Source organism: Dioscorea cayenensis, chromosome 4 (assembly GCF_009730915.1).
Source record: "Dioscorea cayenensis subsp. rotundata cultivar TDr96_F1 chromosome 4, TDr96_F1_v2_PseudoChromosome.rev07_lg8_w22 25.fasta, whole genome shotgun sequence".
Classification (NCBI taxonomy): Eukaryota; Viridiplantae; Streptophyta; class Magnoliopsida; order Dioscoreales; family Dioscoreaceae; genus Dioscorea; species Dioscorea cayenensis.
The window spans coordinates 14,393,468-14,402,063 of NC_052474.1; the positions used below are offsets into that span (position 1 = coordinate 14,393,468).

The window sequence follows — 8,596 nt, forward strand, 5'->3', positions numbered from 1 at the left end:
ACTTGCGGTTTACACACATATTCGGTCATGTCAAGTTTTTGGCGCCGTTGCTGGGAAATAGGTGTTTTAGAAGCACTTTGCATTTTGCTATTTTAGCTATATATCATTCATTCTATTTCACGCTTTCTTATTCTTCCATCATTCTCATTTGTTTTCTTTTGTTATGTCCTACTTTTCCTTTCAAGGAGTTTAAATGATGATTGTCCTAGTCGTTGCTCTATATTTTCAGGTCGAAGCTCTCAGTGAAAAAGTTGATAGAATTGTTACTTCACAATAGCAGAGCAATCCATGTTGTAGCACATATCATCTAATTGTAGTGGGCTACCCAAACTTATTATGGAAAAATGATTGACAACTTTGGGAAGCACCTCAGGAAGAATGTCAAAAAAAGGGTGAGATATTTGGAGAGGATGCACTTCAGTTGCAAAAAGTACTACCTAATTTTATTGAAGCAACCGATGTTCATACCCAAAATATTGAGACCACACTAAGGTGTCATGAAGCCTCCTTGGAAAACTTTGACCATCAATTAGGAGGGATACTTGACACACTCTCCAATGAGTAACAAGTATTTGAGCAAGAAATTCAAGTTCCTTATAGAAATGATGTGGTAGTGAACGACAATGAAGAAGTTGGGCAAATTGAGTACATTGATGCATATAATGAAAAGAAAGAAGTTGAATACCATTTTGAAATTTTTGATTGTGTGAATGAAGATTGTACTTGTGAGCGAGAAAATTTTCAAGGGGATTTACTAGTGTCATGTTCTTTTCAAGCCAAAAATACACAAGACGAAGTGAATCCTAAGGTAATGGAACAAGCATCTCTTTTTGGGATTGATCAACTCATAAATTGCAAGAAAGAGATTTTGCGTTTGGAAGAAGATGTGGGTAAGAGATTGAAGGCATCCAATGACCCACCTGTGCTAAGCTTGGATAATTCCCAACCCAAATTGTTTACTTGGAGGCCAAAGGTAAGATGGTTGGACTCTCCAACAAATATTCAACCCCGACAAGTAGAATTTTGGTTTAAAGGAAGTTGCTTTGCAATGTCCAGTCAGGAGGAACATACTCTTTTCAAGCCTCCATAAGGTAAGGAAGATGTACATCAAGCTAACTGATGTAAAACAAGCGCTTCTTCGCAGGCAACCCAAGTTTTTAATGTTTTTCTAGTTTTTAGTTAGTATTTGCATGAATAAGGCTTTAAGTGTTAGTGTCTTGATTCTTAGATGCTTTTGCTGTGATTTTATTGTGGAATCTTAATGTCATCGTGTGTTTTTATGTGGATTTGGCGAAGTTTTGGTCGCTCGAGCTAGTTTCTCATGTTTTTCACTAGTGTATTTTGCATAATAAGGCAGGCTCTGAGTGTGCATACATGTTGAGAAATTCTCTGCAGAGCCTGCAGAGTTTTCTAAGGCATCCAGGAAAATGTGTCACCTATGATTATCCACGCCTGTGCGGAATTTCCTCACGGGCTTGCGAAACACTTAGCAATTTTCTCTGTTGGACAGAGAAGCCACAAGGGCGTGTGTTTGCTCTTGTGGTCTTAGCGCACGGGAGTGGGAATTTTTCGCACGCCCGTGTGGATGCGTTCAGACGCATAGGGTGTCATCCCAAGAAATCATAGGGGCGCGCGTCTGCCCCTGTGGGTCTCTCCTGGGAAGTCACACGGGCGTGGGTAATTTCCACACGCCCGTGTGGATGTACAGAACTAAAAAGGCTGCGTTTTCTCTTTATAAATTTATTTTGGCTTTTCATCTTTTTACTCCCAAACATTCTGAGAACGCATCCTTGCACTCTCCTGACCTCTCACCGTCATTTTAGAGGGCTGTTACTTGAGTTTTCTGGCCGTTTTCTATTCTTTCATTCACATTTCATCGGTAAGCTTCTGTTTCTCTTTCTTCGCCCAATCCTAATTTATTTTGTAGCACCAGCATCATCTTCACCAGCAGTGTCAACAAATGCACCAGCAATTGACACCGACACTTGAGGCGTCTTTACCTTGTTTGTTCTTATTTTTAGTATTTTATTTCTGCATTTTATTTTGAACTTGTATACTCAGAAAGGACTTTCCTTCTGAGTTTATTTTTATTTTGTTGTCTCAAGTTATACTCATTGCCTTATCTTTTATATACTCGAGTTGTTTTTGTTTTATTGAGCTTCACTGAACCCCCTCGAGTATGCGTGCAGATGGTTTTGTGTATGGGAATTTAAAGCTTGTTATGGGCACGACTAAGGGCCTTAGGCACATGGCCGTATGTGTTTCACAAGCCATTAGAACATCACTCCCAAGAATTTAGATCCATCAAATGCAACACTAAGAGTCAGGGGAGTATTGTTTTGATTGCTTCTCTCACATATATGTTCTTGATTGATATATATTATGAGTGAGCTTGCATGTGTACATTGGGGACAATATACAACTTAAGTCTGTGTGTGTGTGTGTGGGGGGGGGGACTTTCATAGTGCACATATCTTTTATATTAGTTTGATTGTTATACATGCTCACATAGCCAATAGCGGTTCACCTTAGTTGTAATGATTGTATTCTTGAGTTTACGAGAATTTTTAACATTGAATGTTCTCATGCTCTAGTTTTTACTTGAATTTCTAGGAATTTTTGCCCGATTCACACTTATTGCACTACTCACTCTTTAAACTCTTTTAGAAACTCAAGTTTAATGTTAAAAGGACTTGGTTGTGTCTTTTGTTAATTTTGAAAAACAAAATAGTTTCATTGTTTAGTTGTGCTTGTTGGGTGGAAAGAGCTACCAACTATGGAGTATGAAGCTGCTCTCATAAGTCAGATAATAGTTATGCCCTAATGAGAGAAAGAGCTATCTCATTGGATGAGTGAAAGCTACCACCCCAGTAGAAAGAGCTACCACCTCGAAAGTGTGAAAGCCACTTTAGCGGCCGCTTCGGAAAGGGCTACCTTAGAGGATGTGTGAAGCTACTACCTTAGCTACTACCTTAGAGGTGGTAGCTCTTTCTACCGGGGTGGTAGCTTTTCACTCATCCCATGAGATAGTTCTTTCTCTCATTAGGGGATAACTAGTATCTGACTTATGAGAGTAGCTTCATACTTCATAGGTGGTAGCTCTTTCGACCCAAAATGCACAACTAAAAAATATATCTATTTTTTTCTTTTCTTTTTCAAATTTTTTTTAGAGAAATAACACAAGAAAAAAACTAATTAGTCCCTTAAAAAACGAACTTGAGTTTCCAAAAAGAGTTTCAAGAGTGAGTAGTGGAAAAAGTATCAATCGGGCAAAAATTCCTAGAAATTGAAGAACAAACTAGAGCATGAAAACATTCAATGTTAGAATTCTCCTAAACTCGAGAATACAATCATTACAACTAAGGTGAACTGGCATTGGCTATGTGAACATGTATGTTAATCAAAATTTAAATAAAGGACATGTGCAATGTGAACTCCCCTTCCCGCCCCACACTTGAGATATACATTGCCCTCAATGTACACATGCAAGAACAATAGAGAGTAAATCAATCAAGTATATATGTGGGAGTGGAAATTGAAACAATACTCCCCTAACTCCTAGTATTGCATTTGATGGAGCTTAATCCTTGGGAGTTAAGTTCCAACGAGTTGTGAAGCACAGATGGCACACATTGGCCATGTCCATGACTAGTCCTCATTTCTAATACTGACAAGACTATCTACACGCATACACAAGGGGGTTCAGTGAAGCTCAATAAAAACAAAAACAACTCGAGTATGTAAAAGATAAGGCAATGAATACAACTAGAGACAACAAAATGAAAATAAAAGATAAACTCAGTAGGAAAATCCTTTCTAAGTAGTGCAGGTCTAACAACAATACAGAATGAAGCAAAAATAACAAGAAAGAAATAGGATATGCATCAAGTGTCAATATCATCTGTTGTCGGCTCCTCTACTACTACTAGTGGTGGTGATGATGCAGAAGATGGATCAACTGGTGCTGGAATAGGTGATGGTGGTGTTAGAGATGCCTGAGGGGTCCTTTGTCACAGGACAAATGATGAGGCGATGTCTCGCTCTAAAATCTGCTGTAAATTGTCAAAATGTGTCATGAACTTGGTGTACTACATAGCATGTGTCACCCAAACCTCAGCGATCTCAGTACGTAGCACCCCCACAACATTCTTGATCCTCACAAAATCATCATCGGCTCGAGACGGTGAAAACATGTGTACTGGGGATGGCTCTTCTGCCACAGGAGGTGCCTCGGTCTCCATCGGAGTCGGCTGAGGCTTGGGGACAGGCTGAGAAGCCTCGGCATCATCACCCTCACCCTCGGCTATCTCTGGAGCGAGCGTAATCAAAGCATATACTCCAGACTTGACCCTGTGAATCATCCCCATCAACCTCATCATCTCTATGCTCAGCAGAGCAGGCATACTCGCCTTCTAGGCCCCTCGAATCGCATCCAGGATACCCCTGCCTATGACTAGTATCGTGATATATGGGCCTAATAAAATGACTCCTGCTCTGACATACTAGCTCTGGTGGTGCATGTACTCAGCCCGAATGTGCCCTAGATGAATTGGCCCTCTCTGCACCATGGAATACAAGTATAGTAGCTCCTGTCTACTCAGTACTCCTGTGCTATCTGCACGCCCGTTCACTGATTGACTAAGAATGGTCTGGATGTATCTGTATGCTGGCCGAGAAAGGCAAGTAGCCTTTGACACTCCTAGCTCATACTGCCCATCCCCACAAAGTGTCCTATATGCTCTATGGCGTGTCAAACTGCTAGGATAATTTGTGGGTAATTGAGCATACTCCTCTATATCTTTGTGAACCTCATCATACAAGCCCATATAGATGGAGAACTGCATAACACTCATACTGTGATGATGACCGAGTGCTCTGAACTGTATAGTATCGACACTGTCAAATCTCGAGTAAGATCGGTCAAACTGAAAGGATGAAAGTACCTCCAAAGTGAGCTGACGAATAACTTGTTCGCGGATAAACAATAGGCCCCTCTAGCTACCCACAGACAGCATCTCTTCGATCTCACCTGCCATATCTTCTACTGATTGAACTTCCCTGAGAATGCTCATGTCCGAAAATCAGGTTTAACCAAACCTGTACTTAGACAGCCGCTCAAACCTAGCCTGATGCTCATTAATACCAAACTCCATGTGATCCAACTCAAGGGAGTGCTCACGTGTACACTTGTCAGCTTGCTTCTTTGACTAGGGGGCCATTCCTGCAAGATTTGAAAAGAAATTTGATCAAGAATACTCACAGGTTAATACTACAGGAATCCACACGGCCATGTGGAATTTCCACACCCCCATGTGGATCCACGTGGCGTGAAAACCCCATGGCTGTATGTTAAGAATTCAGAAATACATCATTAAATCGCTTCTACATTAGTTCTAAGCATGCATACCTTTTCTAATTGGAGAGACGCCACAATATTTACCAGTTTTAACAATTAAAATCAAGAATTGACGAAGAAGAGAGGGAAGAGGGTTTACCGACGAGTTGAAGATGTAGAACTTAAAATCAGCCAGAAAAATCAAGTAAAATCCTTCTAAAATGTTGATGCAAGGTTGGACGATTGAGTATGTGTGTTTTCTGAGCAGTTGAGAGTGTGAAGGTAAAGAAACTCAAATAGATTTTAAAGAAAACCCACGACTCTAGAGTTTTTGTATATCCACACGGGCATATGGAAATTACCCATGCCCGTGTGCCCGACCAACAGGGGCAGACACACGCCCCTGTTGCTTCACTATCCAACCCAAGAAAACTCTAGGTGTTTCACACACCCGTGCAAACATTTCCCACGGGCGTGGACTTGTACAGGGCAAGCTCCCAGGGGCACTCACATGCCCCTGTAACTTCTTGGGAAAAATCTCTAAGTCTCTGTAGGAAGATACACACACGTGCAGAAATTACCCACGAGCGTGTGAATCTCACAAGATTGTTCACAGGGAGCATTCCACGCCCCTTTGCCTTCCCTGAATGAGCTCTCAGTAAAGACCCACAGGCGTGTGGAATTCCACACGTCTGTGCATTTTCTTTAGATGCCTTAGAAAACTCTGCAACCTCTGCAGAAAATTTATGAACATATAAAAACACTCAGAGCCTACTTTCATCATGCAAATACATAAGAGAAAAATGCACGACATGTTCAAACGACCAAAAACTTCGCCATATTCATTTAAACACGTGTGTGTACCAAAGATCCACGAGAAAATCATTGCAATAGCATCTCAAATTAGGGCACCAACACTCAAACCGTTATTCATGCAAACACTAAACTAAAATCTAGAAAAACAGTAAAGACTTGGGTTGCCTCCCTAGAAGCGCTTGTTAGTGTCACTAAGCTTGACTTACCTTGTCTTACCTTACGGGGGCTCATAGATGAAGGTTTCCCTCTTACCCATGACTTGGAAGAATGATGAACATAACCTCTTGAAGGTAGAGGGGGAGTTGCCGAGCTTGTTACCACTTTAGGGCTTGTCACCCTTGTTCCTTTCATGCACATTCCCAAACAACCTTGGGGTGTTTCTTGCGGCGTCTTCTCGCTCGCTTCATCTTCCGGAGTATATTTTTCACTATCCTAGGAGTAGGTAGTACTTTCTCCTTTAGACCAAGCATCATCAACTCCTCATTCTCCTCGTCTTGGTCTTGCAACCGCTTGCATTGGTCCGGATTCAACATTTCCTACACATATTCATCGATTAGTTCATCAGTAGTGTCAAGAAAATATAAAGTATCATCAAAGTCAAGAGAATGTCGCATGGCTTCGGCGTGGTGGTATGTGAGCTTATCATCTCCAACCCTCAGTAACAACTTCCCGCTGTCCATGTCGATCAATACCTTGGAAGTGCGCAAGAATGGCCTCCCAATTATCAAGGGAACATCTGCATCCTCATCGACATCCAACACTACAAAGTCAACAGGAAATATGTACTTATCCATCTTGACAAGCACGTCTTTGATGATACCCCTCGGATGTCTCACCATTTGGTCCGCCAATTGCAAAGTCATCCGAGTGGGCCTAGGATCTCCCAAGCCTAATTTCTGAAAGAACGAGTATGACATGACATTGATACTGGCCCCTGAGTCTGCCAATGCCATCTTTTCACCCCAGTTGCCAATGTTGCACCGGATAATGAAGCTTCCTGGGTCTTTCTTCTTGTTCGGCATATTCTTTTGCAAGACCACCGAGCTAGATGCATCTAGAATCATGGAGACACTCTCCTCCAATTTCCTTTTGTTGGTCAACAAATCTTTCAAGAACTTCGCATACCTAGGCATTTGGGATAATGTCTCCGCAAAAGGAATGTTGATGTGCAATTGCTTGAATAGACCTAGGAACTTCTCATATTACTCATCATTTTTGTCATTCTTCAATCTTAAAGGATAAGGAATTCTTGGCTAGTAAGGTGGGGGTACCACCTCCTTTTCTTTGTTAACTCTTTCCTCAACCTCCACGACCTTGGGTGCTTCAACATTGGTCTTCTCACTTGGAAGCCTACCCTAAACCTCACAACCACCTCTCGATGTGATCGACTTCACATTTTCTCTTGGATTAGTCTTGGTATTACTTGGCATGCTTCCTTATGGTCTCTCAAATAGAGACTTCACGATTTGCCCCACTTGATTCTCTACGTTGTGCAATGAAACGGTGTGGTTGCGAAGTGTAGCCTCGACCGATTGGAACCGTGTATTCGATGATTGTACAAATCTACTCAAGGCTTTCTCCAAATCGATCATTGTGGTCTCCAAACCTGACTCTCTATTCTCCATTTTCGAGGCTTGTTGTTGTTGAAAACCCGGTGGTACTATGGCCTTTCTCCATGAGAAATTATGTTGGTTCCTCCACCTTTGGTTGTAGGTGTTGCTATACAGATTGCCTTGGTTTCTCATTGTATTACCCACAAAGTTAACTTGCTCAACAGATGAAGTACCACCAACAGCTATCGGGTAATTGGATGGGGCATGTGCCCCTCTATATCCATCAGAACTCGTTATGGCCACCAATCTCGAAGAAGTTATAGTGTCTAACATCTTACTCAATGCCTCCACCTGAGCCCCCAATGATGTAACCGTATCAATTTCATGGAGTCTGGCCACTTTCTTCCTTTCCCTTACATTTCATTAGTAGCTATTCATGGCCATTTCTTCTACTAATTGTCGGGCTTCATCCGGGGTCTTATTCCCCATTGTACCTCCTGAGATGGCATCTAAAAGCTGTCTTGTACTTGGATTCAACCCGTTGTAAAAGGTTTGAATGATCATCCACTCAGGGAATCCGTGTTGTGGGCACTTTCGCAAAAGGTCTTCAAAACGCTCCTATGTCTCAGACAAGGACTCAAGCTCCATCTGAACAAACGGTGAAATCTCATTACGAAGTATTGCTGACTTTCCTAGAGGGAAGTACCTAGCCAAGAAAGCTTCATTTTATAGTCGTGATCGATGCTTGCGGTAAAGAATGTAACCACTGCTTTACTCTTCATTTTATAGAAAATGGGAAAGCCCTCAATATAATAGCATCATCCGTAACACCCTTAATCTTCAGCATGTCACAAACTTCCAAGAAGTTTTTAATGTGATTGTTTGGATCTTT

At 41.6% G+C, this 8,596-nt stretch overlaps 1 non-coding gene across 1 annotated transcript; it reads left to right on the plus strand.

Moving 5' to 3' along the window:
- The first annotated feature begins 8,278 nt into the window (after nucleotides 1-8,278).
- On the plus strand, nucleotides 8,279-8,385 carry LOC120259640. Its single transcript, XR_005536197.1, has one exon. It is a non-coding gene; the product is annotated as a small nucleolar RNA R71 (small nucleolar RNA).
- Nucleotides 8,386-8,596: the final 211 nt, after the last annotated feature.